At 45.7% G+C, this 12,306-nt stretch overlaps 1 protein-coding gene across 1 annotated transcript in view; it reads left to right on the top strand.

Moving 5' to 3' along the window:
• Nucleotides 1-12,026, top strand: part of PTCH1 (patched 1) — a 105,314-nt gene extending 93,288 nt beyond the window's left edge. Inside the window, 1 exon segment of the mRNA XM_029617582.1 lies at nt 10,392-12,026. The gene's annotated coding sequence lies outside the window, so the exon portion shown is untranslated.
• The last annotated feature ends 280 nt before the right edge of the window (nt 12,027-12,306 follow it).

The following is a 12,306-nucleotide window of genomic DNA, read 5'->3' as shown; positions in this document are numbered from 1 at the left end:
ATCCATGCCAGATCAGTTCAGACAAGTGAGTTATGTCCCCCCTTCCAGCAGATGGCGACAGAGTTTTAAAAAAAAATCAAAGCTTACTTCACGCCCCCTATAGGGGGATTCTGGTGCTGCCGTCAACTCATCACTATTTCTCTTATCTCAAGTAGATGATGCAAACATGCAGACTGATGCTATAGCTAGGAATAGGCCACTCCCTGGCAAGGCTATAGACTCAAGTTCTCAAAGGAGCATAAGCTAAGTCATGGGCAAAAGTTCTGTTGGGACTGTTTCTCCCTTTCCCTCCCTCCCTTTGGGGGTCCAAGTTCCTGTATTGATGAGTCAAGCACTGGGTGGTCCCCAGTGACTGTTCACTTGGTGAGTCTGGCAGTAGTAGCATCTGACAGCACACTCCCCCCTCTATTCTCGGAGAGCAATGGAGAGACAGTAAAATTGTATTTAAAAAAAAAAAAAAAATTTCTGCACAGCCTTTTCCCTGGACAGACTTTGGGCAGGGCAGGGCAGGGGTTCACAACCCAGTCCTCGGGAGTACACCTAGCCAGTCAAGTTTTCAGAATATCCAGAAAGTAATATGCAAGAGAGAGAGATCCATACCGTGGAGGCAGTTTATACAAATCTATTTCATGCATATTCATTGTGATATCCTGAAAACATGACTGGCAAGGTGTACCCCAAGGACAGGGCTGAGAACCACTGTCTTATGGTACTATTTTAGATGTGGACTCAGGGGTCCTAAGGTGATCCCACTCTGCTTGCTTCAGGTATGGCTATTAAAAAAAAAAGGGGGGAGGGTCAGTGCCACAGGTAGTCATGGCAGCTTAGAGTGTGAACCGGTGCATCCTGCTTGGTTTATGAGTGGGAGGATGCAATCCATGGAGGATTGGCAAATTGCAAAAGGTGAAACTGGTGGGTGCCCTAGATAGAACCCTGGCACCTAGAGTGGAAAGCAGCAGTGTAGTGTACATGGAATAGGGTCTGTTGGGTGCCCCTGTTTTGGTGGGGTGAGTTAGCATTTTACTACCACTTTGTGCCAAAACTAAATAAATCAGTCATGTCAGGCTCTTTACCTCTTTCTTCCCTCTGATAGTAAAACAGATAAGTTCATAGGAGCTATGTATTTTCCCCTCAGGCATGGCAGAGCCTGCACAGCTCTAGTTCTCTATTGAGTTTTTATATTAGCAGACACCCTCATAGACATGTTGGAGCTCCTCACTCCTGCTCTCTCTGCTCTTCCCCTCTATGCAAATGAAGCTTCCCAGCGGGTTAGTTAAGGTTAAATTAGGCTTGTGATACTGAAGATTGCTGCAGCCTGTTTAAAAAAAAAAAAGGTCCAGGGTCAACCTGCTTGAGCAGTGCCTTTGGAGTCCATCTTGAGCCCTTCCCAGGCATTATCCATGTCCTGCATGGAAGAACCTTAGGTTAGCCTTGGCAATGTTTGGAGTACAAGAGCACTTCACTGGCTGGGACAATCCTAGGGAATCGCCTGGCCAAGAGGAGGAGGAGATTGCCTTAGTGGGGAGGCTACTTAGAACTTAGAAAGGAGACGGTAACTCTTAATGTTGGGGCGTGACCTCCTGCAGCGCTTTAATAAGCAATGAGAGACAGTAATCTACAGGGGGATTCCATATTCCTGGATGCTGGTAAGCCCCCCTCCCCACGTGCTTCCCACTATATCTGACTGTTGGAGGTGGAATCTTTTCAGTGAGAGTCACCCAATTCCAGTCTTATGGTGGCCAAAACGATGAGAGATCTGTATTTCCTTTCCAGGGAAGGAAAGATAGGGTGTTGGATCAACTAAGTGAGTTGTTCTCATCTTTTAAGACTACACCTGGGGAATGGAAGCACAACATTCAGAGACCCCATAATAGAAAGACCGAGACTCTGCTTAAATGATCTACCTTTTTTCTAGTTGCTTTCCCATGGCAGCAATGTGCAATGGCTTTGTGACTCACGTTCTCCTGTGTTAGGTCAGGCATCCCTCGGAGAAGGCCATGGTGACCTTCCCCTGAAGACCACAGTTTGCTGAGGGGGGGAGATCTCGAACCGAACTGTGTGGGGACCTGCAGATCCCAGATATATTCATGGCTGACAAGTCTTGCATAATGGGGATTAGTGACGCTAGGAGCTCCTTCGGTTGGATTCCCTGTATAGCCTGGCCCAGGCTAGTTCAAAATGGAGGTTCATAGTCTTTAGAGCCAGGAACTCCCTTCAGAGTGACAGCCTTTGCAGTCTCAGCTTTGTTATATAGTTTTACCCTCTCTAAGAGATAAATGTCTTCTGGAATAGTCCTGGAAGTTTAGTTACAAAAGTTCAGAGGCCAATTAGGTGTGCTTATCAGAAGCCTTTCTTTCCCTGTTCCACCCTTTATATACCATTCATGATGCAGGGTTGTTTCAAAGACTATAAGCAGTCTGCTCAGTAAGCTCTCTCCCTCAGGGAGGTAGTCCAGGACAATGTGTTCAGCTGGGGTGGACCCCCCTCTTTGCTGTAGGCTGCTGTGTTTCAGATTCAAATAACTTTATTGGCATGACAATTATTATATGTGTTGCCAAAATAATATACAGACTGATTAAAGTAAAAAGGATAGGAAAAGAAGGGGAAAAAACTACAAAATAGTAATAAGTCAAGTAAAGGTACAACTACAGCATCAGCGACATGTCTGAGGTTTTAGTGCTGGTCCATATTGTCCCTAGTCAAGTTTCATTTCTGGCCTGGCGGCAGGATTCCACGTGTTCTTGGCCTGCTCCTTCATGGTGACTCTTGGAGTCTTCTGCTCTGGGTGCTTATATGCTACTCAGGGGGGGAACTTTCCTACCACCCTCAGTGATGGTATTAGGCTGGTTTGGTCAGCTCAAGTTTTGGGTCTCCATCTCTCCCTTGAAAAAATGTCAGGAGTATAGTCCTATTGATCAGGTCTCCCAGGAAAGGCTGTAAAGTCTCCTATTCTTAGGTCCCCATGCAGAATAGCAGACTGGTTCTTTAGAAGGAACCCACTTGGATACACAGGGTTGTTCCCCCTTATCTCTTCAATGGATTACTACCAGATATTTCTCGGATGCATTATTATGGATACCTTAAAGACAGCTATCAAGAGTCTCCCCTTGTGACTGTATTTTGAACTAGCCTTTATTTCCCCATGATCTTGAATACCTGCTGGTCAAGGAGTTTAATAAAGGCCTCCCTATGTAGGGAGGGACCTTGAATCCTCCTTTCAGATGTCTGAGTATGCAGTGTCGATTCAGAGCAGGAAAGTAGTTTAGTTTTAGTTATGCAGTCGTGGAACCTCTAGGTTGATTGATCACTATCTCGAACAGCAATTTGTTTTTTCCCAATTTCTGCAGTATAGGGAAGCCCTCTTGTATCCAAAAAGGAAAGTGCTTTTATAGCCTTAGACTTCAAGGGATCAAGGCCTTACTCCTGATGTCCAGATCTCCCATTTCCACATCTGCCCCAAACACGGACCATCTTGCAAGTCTTAAGCTAAATTTAGTTCCTTAGCTGCAGAGGCATATGTCTCTTGCTCAAGTCACACTTCTCTCAGGGTCATATCCAGTAGTTCAGTTTTGCAAGGCTATTTTCCTTCTCTTTTCAGAGTTAAAAGGAGCCTGACCAGGTGGCTTTTCATAGTTGTCTCTTGCAAGGAGTGAAATTGGATTCTCCTTTATGGTTATTTTGCTCTGTGGGCATGAACCTTATAGGTTGGGAGAAGGATTATGATCCAAAGCAGCCAAAGCAGGGACATGTGCCCTATGGAGACCAACGGCCAAGGGCCATAACAAGCTGTTTAATGCGCCCAGAAATCCTGGTTTCTAGTTTAGGCGATCTATGTAATGCCATTAGCTGATGTGAAGAAGCTGAGAGATGTGGTAAAGGCAGCTGGCATAGCTGGGTTTAAAAAAGGTTTTGACAAGTTCTTGGAGGAGAAGTCTATAAACTTAATCAGGCAGACTTAAGAAAAAACCACTACTTATCCCTGGGCATTAGCAGTATGGGATTTATCTATTATTTGGGATCCTTCCAGGTACTTGCAACCTGGATTGGCTACTGTTGGAAACAGGATACTGGGCTTGATGGACCCTCAGTCTGACCCAGTATGGCAATTCTTATGTTCTTATAAGGGAATCTAGTAGCCCTAAAGTACCCTGGTAAGTGAGTCAGATTTGGCCTGGTTCTGAGGTTTTTCCTGTGGAACCTATCAGCAGCTCACATAGCCAACACTGTCATCACACAGGCAAATGTTCTTAGCTGACAACCTTGAAACTTCACAGTGTAAGGACTGGCAGAAGTGACCTTTGCCCTTCTAGGGATCAGGTGGGGCACTTCTGCAGGTTGATTTCAGATCGGCCCAGTGAAGCTTAGATGAGCAAGTAGTTCAGTTGAAAAAGCAAAACTGGAGCCAATGGATTTGGATATCCTGGTAGAACCATGACTGGCATTCAGTCTCCTGGATCTGTTCCCACTGGGAGCTTGGCCGTTTCCTTGGACAGAGTTCTGAAGGTGCAAGCAGGGGTGCTTCCTCAACCTCTCCCCTAATCAAAGGATTCCGCTCTAGAAGAGCCCTTCCACTCTTCCCTTCCACTAAAGTGCATTGTAGGTCTCCTTTGGATGTTTGTAGGTGACCAGTTTCTTTTTGGATAAGTCTTTGGGTTTTTGATGTTTCTTGTTAAAGCACAGTGATTTCTGAGGCATCTATTTCAGGAGGAGATTTGCTGTTCAAGCAAAAGAGTTTGCAGGTCCCAGAAGGCCAGTGAGTCTGCTTGACAAGGTCACAAGAATCCTCATAGGCAGAGTAAATATCTGTCTTTCCAGGGGATATTGGCAGCGCACTGCCTTTGTCTCCATTGCATTCCTGCTCTGAGCACCTCAACGTGGATGTGCAGGCTGGGAGAGACTATGCCTCAGAAGCAGGAATCTTGAGAACTATCATGACTTCTTCCACCTAGTCTAGGTGGAGCTTGGGTACATCAGATTGATCTGACAAGGATGATAAGGAAGGTGAAATTTTAAACTTGCATGTTAATTTCCTTTCCTTTAGTTGTGCCAGACTAGTCCAGAACCCACCCAGGGGAAGCTAAGGCGATCAAGTCGTCTCAGTCTGATAAGTTGAGAAAACAAAACAGCGAGTGCATTGTTGTCCACTCTGAAGGCAATTGGCCTAATCGTGACCTTGGTGTAGGGATGATCTAATTCCTGGGTTAATGCCCATGCAGTGGAATCTTTGGTTGTGGTGGTGATTTGGAAACCAAAGGACCAATTTCCTTCAGTTGTCTTAGCTTTGGTTTAGGATTCTGAAGAGTTGAAGGCAGCACCAGACCCCTGTAGGGGAAGTAAAATCAGCTTTGAGCTTTTTTTCTCTGTTTCCCTCTGCTGGACCAGTCAGGCAGGACTAAAGGAAAAGAAATTAATAGATAAGTTTTTTGTTTTTTGTTTTTTTTTTATTTCATCTTTGTACATGTGGCTCACACCCAGATGGCAGGCATGCACACGTACCAGTGAGCAGGCACAGGTGCTGGGCCATTCTGCTCAAGATTAGCTTATAGAAGGGAAGGGCACATGGGATATGTTTTTCTTTCCTTTTCTGTTTTGTAATGAAACGAGAATGGAATGCTATATTGAAGAAAACCGGATGATCTTCACTATCTTAGCCAGCAGCGTTAGAGGAAGTTCTGCAGCCGCTTATTCCTGCTGTCACTATCCCAAGCTTGGGTCTTCCATTAATGCCCTTTCCTCCCCATTTAAAAGTTTGGGGGAGCCGGCAGTCCTATGCTGTCCCCCCCAGCCCCAGCCTCCCAATTGACATTTGCTTATCTATCGTTGTCCTCTTTTTAACTTGCTGCCAGTCCATGTAAGACAGAGATGGCTCGGTTGCATTTCATGGCGGGGGGTAGGACTGCTAGAGGAAATCTCCCTGTAGTACAGTGGGCCAGGCCTCCCAGCGTAAATAAAATCTCCAGCCCTTTTTAAAAGAAAAAGGGCAAGTATTCCCAAGAACTCCCGATCTAGGCTCTTTAAGAAGGTCCTAAGAAAGGGGAGGCATGTCCACCCCCACCAATATGTCAGCATGGGGCTCGGCAGAATATCATAACCTTTAGGGTGAAGCATTTTATTTGCATTATCGGCCCTGGCGTCAAATCAAGCTGACACCTTATGTTTTTTAAACACTTCAGAAGGTGGATATGCAGGAGGAAGGCTGTATGTTGGTGCATAATACAAACTACCTGTGTGGCCATTTTCCCAAGCAAGCAATTGCTTGTATAATTTGCATCTAGTCCTGGGAATTCTCAAAGGTTGACACGGGGAGAGTGCACTTCTTGCTTGCAAAAGTCATTATTTTCAGGGTGGTAGGGTAGGGAGATACTGCGAGGAGTTACTTGAGGACTAATAGCTACTGATTTATATTCGCTGCCTCGTGAGTAATGATGTTTGGCACAGTTTTTTCATTAGCAGTCATACTTCCTGAGAAATCTTGTGAATTTTTCATTTGAAAAAGAAAACTTGGTAATTGGCGAAAATTACGTACACGCATACCAATTTGCAACGAAGTCCATACCTCTGGAATTAATTCTCCCTCCAGTTCTATGAAAGTCTGATTTTTCACTGGCCAGTGCTTCAGTAATTCCACAAGCTTCAGAAGGAAAAGTAAGGAAGGAATCGGAGAGAAAAGATTCATTGTATTTTATTCTTTTTTAGCCTAGTTTCTGACCTTACGAGATCAGTGTGTGTGTGTGTGTTGTGCCCTTCCCCTCAAATAACGTTTGAATGTTTCATCCAGTTTCATTCATATTTGTGCCACAGGTAAGAGCATCTAGTGACTCCTACCTAAACTCTATGACAAGTGTAGCCTATACACTTACGCCTCTTCTCATCATATTATTGTATTATCTAATTTGTTCAGTTATGCTCTCTATCGCTCCGGCTATTCTAGCCCTCCAGGTTAATACCCCTTGTTATATGTAACTTTCATTTCATTTCATTTCTTGTTATATGGTTGACTTTGTTATTCCCCTCATGTTATTTGTAAACCGATCTGATATGAATTTCTTTCATGAAGGTCGGTATATAAAAATGTTAAATAAATAAAATTTGTAAACCGATAATATATAAAAATATATAATATATATAATATATAAAAATAGATAATATATAAAAATGTTAAATAAAAATTTGTAAACCGATCTGATATGAATTTCTTTCATGAAGGTTGGTATATAAAAATGTTAAATAAATAAAATAAATAAATAAATAGTGACCCCCCCCTCCCCCCGGCTCGCACTTCTCTTGTGCCATTCATGGTCGCAATCCCCTTTTCTTTTTATCTCCTATAGGGAAAGAGGCCGCATCAGCGACATTGAAATCTCAGTAAAAACGTAGGCCTCAAAAGCAGAGTAGCCACCTGAACCAGGTCAACCCTGGCAGGCTCCACTGCATCTACGTGCTTGTACATCCAATTTCTCAAGGCAAGGCACGCCTTGGACAAGTCGCTTTATCTCCCATTGCCTAAAAAATGTGTGCAGAACTTTCAGCTCATGTTTTCTTTGCTCACGTGCTAAAAAAAACCCAAAGTTAACTCCTGATGCAGTAAGCTAATGGTATGCGAATATATTAGGAAATTAAAAAAAAAAGTGTGCTAACTTGAAAATGTGTGCATTAAGGCATGCTTAACACACAGAAAATATCTTATTTATGGAATAAATGCCAAGTATAGGATCCCCGCACCACAGACTCTGGGTTTAGCCCCATAGAAAAAAACTAGCCTCAGAAACTTCACCCTTCCTCTGACAAGAGCTAAATTTACAGCATTTAGAAAACAAGCGTTAAGCCTACACACTTCTGCATTGGGATGTGAAAGCTGATGCCTTCATTAATATGGGATGTGCTTCGAGGAGCACTAAGCTGTGCACGCAGTTTTCTGCGCACATTTTTAATGAGATAAAACTCCTTGTGGCATTGGACATATTGAGGTAGATTTTAAAAACATACGCGCGTGTGTACTTTTGTTCGCGCCAGTGGCGCGAACAAAAGTACACCAGATTTTATAAGATATGCGCGTATCTTATAAAATCCGGGGTCGGCGCACGCAAGGCTACGCAAAATCGGCAGCCTGCGCACGCCGAGCCGCACAGCCTGCCTCCGTTCCCTCCCTTCCCCTATCTACCCCACCCCCCAGCCCTACCTAAATCCCCCCCCCTTACCTTTGTTCGGCAAGTTACGCCTGCTTGAAGCAGGCGTAACTTGCGCGCACCACACCGGCATCCCCAGGCACAGGGACTCGGGACCGCCCTCCTGGCCCGCCCCCGAACCGGCCCGCCCCCGACACAGGGACTCGGGACCGCCCTCCCGGCCCGCCCCCGAACCGTCTCCACTCCCCCGGACCCGCCCCGAACCGCCCCCTGCTCCGGACATGCCCCGGACACACCCCCTCCCGACCCTTTTACGAAGCCCCAGGACTGATGCGTGTCCCGGGGCTTTGCGCTCGCGGCGGCCTATGCAAAATAGGCGCGCCGGCGCGCGAGTGCCCTGCGCGCGTAAATCCGGGAGGATTTACGCGCGCAGGGGTTTTAAAATCTACCCCAAAGTGCGTATGCACAACACCGCGCGCACCTTATTACATCGGAGCCTCAGAGAGATTAGCGCACACTGATCTCAGCAAGCATTCTTTACTAACACTTCTTAGTCTCTCAAATTCAACACAAGCTCTGGTCACCAGCTGACTATTTCTTGCCTAGTTTAAAAAAAAAAAAATTCTCAAACGTTTCATTATCTTATTGCACAGGAATTCATACGATGAATGTGGTCATAACCATCTACAAATTTCAGAGCCAGCCATGGCAGCCAAGCATCATGAACTGTTCACACATCATATGTGTATCTGTTATTTCTTTATTTTGTTTTGTTCTGTTAGAATCCAGCTGCAAGTCTCTGGTCTTCCTGGAGGTTTGCTTGTAAAATGGCCAGAATTTGTATGCAAATGTACCAGAGGAATATTCCTGAAAATCAGACAATCGGGAAACCGGTGGAATGAGACTAGTAGATTCCAGACCCGAGTACCACAGACGCGCTGCACAGCCCATCGGCTGCGCAATTTTCCAAAGCAATCTGTGCCATTAGAATGGCCGAAAGCCACCCTCCCTCTGTGCAGCTCAGAGCCTGTGTGTGCCGTTGGCTGTCCTGGGAGGAGAAGCATGCACTAGGACTAGAGAGGTTCGAAGCCCGAACCTATTGGTTCAGGCTTCAGTTTCGGCCCGCTGCAGGAAATTTTGTTTTTCCCGCAGTTCAGGTTTTTTTTTTTCCCGGGGAACCCGAAATTTCGGGTTAGCACGCACTAACTCCCCATTAGTGCGTGCAAACCCGAAAAACAAATTTTTCCGAAATCTCGGAAAATTACGTTTGTTTTTCAGGTTTCCCGAAACAGGACGAATTAGGCAATTTTGTTGAAATTGCCTAATTTGTCCAAAATGAATGCACATCCCTAACTAGGACAGCATTTTCAAATCTTCGTGTGCCCTCTTCCAGCAGTAGGCTGCCTGCAATATTTTGAAAGGAGAAAAGTCTGAGCGCAGGGATGTGCAGAGTCTTTGCCGCCAAGCCCACTAGTAGAGTGTGCACGCGGTCTGTGTCCCGGGTTGGACAGTTTGTAAATTGTACCGGCATTCAGATGTGCAGAGGGCTCTCTCTTTATCTCAAACTGCTGCATTGGCCCCGGAGGTAGTTTCTGGGCAGGAATTTTCCAGCTGTTGCATTGTGCTATAACCAGCACGAAATAAATGCTTGGTCCCTCTAACACATTTTGCTACAAAAAAAGGAGCTACAGTCTGGAGTGTAAATCTCTTGTTTTGTGCCTGTGGTCTTTAGCTGAATGAGCCTTCCCTGGAATTTATTGGCAGAAAATGGCCTCATTCATAAGTTAATCACAATGAAGAAATGAAGGCACATTTGATACAGAAAAAGTGAAACTGTTGTCAGGCTGATAGGTTTTGCTAAAGGTGGGAGCCTTTGTTTGGGGATGGGCAGAGTAACCCAGAGCCTGTCTGATTCTACAAGGGTGGGCATCGCTGGTCATGCAGAGTCGGGAGAAGCCTTGCTTTTCAGGATAAACAGAGCACGTGAATTACTTGGCTTCGTGAACCAATGGTATGCGTATTAATCTGCTGAATATTCACTGTGGCTAGCCTGAAAACCCCCGGACCCGATTTTTCACGGCCCTCAGGGAACCCATTAGCCTGCCCCAATCCTGACCTGCACTGTGACTGAGGCAACCCTGCGCCCTCAGGCAGCACCTGCCGTCCCAGTGGACACTGGCACAGTGGATGAAAGCAGTTTTATGGGGTAGTTTTGCAGCACTGAGTGGAAAGTGATAACCTTTTGCCCTTTCTTTTGCATTTCAGGAGTGCTTAGAACTGGAAGCATTAGAAGGCCAAAGATGGGAAGCCTCTCTTTCCAGAGCCTTGAGGAGCCGCTGGAAGTGATGGGCGAGGAGGAGGAGGAGGGGGACATGCTGCATCAGGACGACAGTTTTACTTATTACTGTAACCTATTTGTACTATTTTGTTAAATAATTCTATAAATATTTAAAAGGTGTACACATGTGTAATATACAGATGATACAGAGGAACATTTTTTTTGTAAAGTAGTGTAACTTTTTTTTTTTTTGTTCGGGGGGGGGGGGGGGGGGGGGGAGGAGGGGGGGGGGAGAATTTGCACAGCTCCCAATTAGAGTGTGGACAATTAATTGTTTGTGCTCTGGGCTTAATTGTACATTGTTCTCTGTGCCACAACTAAGCTTAACCTTAGTCCATAATTTCAGCATACCTTGCTGCTGCTTAAATATTGTATAATTTACTTGTATAATTCTATGCAAATATTGCTTATGTAATAGGAATCTGTGTGTGTCTGTGCGTCCTATTTTTGTTTTGTAAATGTATGCATTGGTCTTAAAATATTTTAAGTTTGCATATCACAGTGCTGTGGTAGTATGAACTGTTACTGTTAACGTTCAAACACGCTATGCGTGAAAATTTTTAAATTTTTGTTTTGCCTTTATTTTTTTTTTTTTCCTGTTGATGAGCAGATATGAAGAAAAGCATGCTAACCCTGGTGTCTTGTGTGTAGGTTTAGCTGTGTGTCGGTTGTTTTGTTGGAACTGTGTGTATGTTACTTGTTTTTCTAATGTACTGTAATCCCTTTTGCTGTATTGTGTTCCCTTAGTGCAGGGGGGTCCTGGAAAGCCGTTACCCGGTCAGGTTTTATTTCCCCAGTGGAATGATGCATCAGATCTGTTTGCCTGTATGCATGTTCATTGGGGAAATCCTGAAAACCCAACTGGATTGCAGGACTGCATGTGGTGACCCCTGTCTAAGTGTACTCGTTAACCCCTTGGTGCTGGGAGTCCTGACTCCTCCCTCCACTGGGCACTAGTGGAACAGCTGCGGAGCACTTAGGGCAGGAACTATAGACCATTGTTTCCCAACCTCCCCCCCCCCCCCCCCCGCCGCAGACACAGCTAACCAGTGGGGTTTTCAGGATTGCCACGTTGAATGTGCATGAGATAGGTTTGCATATACCGGCTGTCCAATGTATGCAAATCTGCTTTGTGCATATTCATTGCAAACATCTTGGAAAGCAGGCCAGTTAGGTATGTTTCCAGGGGGAGGGTTGGGAAACACTGCTGTAGACTGCTGTCAGCACTGGGTGGAGATAAAGACATGTTTAGGTACATGTTGTCATTTTCTTCCTTTTGAGGAAGGGTAGCCAGCTGACCTAGGTCAACTCCTGACAGGCCGATCCAGTTCTAATTTTGCTGTATTTGAAAACTTTTGCATTTTTAGTCAGCCTTGCCAAATGATGCTTAAGGCGACTTACGGCATTGTCAATATTCAGTTACAATAAGTCTGTGCCCCAAAAAGCTTACAATCTAAGGGGCAGATTTCGCTATCTGGCGCGCACAAATGTACACCCGATTTTATAACATGCGCGCGCTGCCGCGCACATGTTATAAAATCCAGGGTCGGCGCGCACAAGGGGGTGCACACTTGTGCACCTTGCGCGCGCCGAGCCCTAGGGGAGCCCTGATGACTTTCCCCGTTCCCTCCGAGGCCACTTCGAAATGGGAGCGGCCTCGGAGGGAACTTTCCTTTCGCCCCACCCCCCAGCCCTATCTAAATCCCCCCCCAACCTTGTTTTCTATAGTTACGCCTACCGGCCAGCTGCCGGTGCGCCATCCCCCGGCACAGCCACTGTTCTGGAGGCGCCGGTCCCGCCCTTGACCCCGCCCCTTTCCACCCCTTTTTCAAAGCCCCGGGA

This window comes from Rhinatrema bivittatum, chromosome 1 (assembly GCF_901001135.1).
Source record: "Rhinatrema bivittatum chromosome 1, aRhiBiv1.1, whole genome shotgun sequence".
Classification (NCBI taxonomy): Eukaryota; Metazoa; Chordata; class Amphibia; order Gymnophiona; family Rhinatrematidae; genus Rhinatrema; species Rhinatrema bivittatum.
Note: the sequence above shows the minus strand (reverse complement) of the source record. Positions and strands in the feature narration are given on the sequence as shown.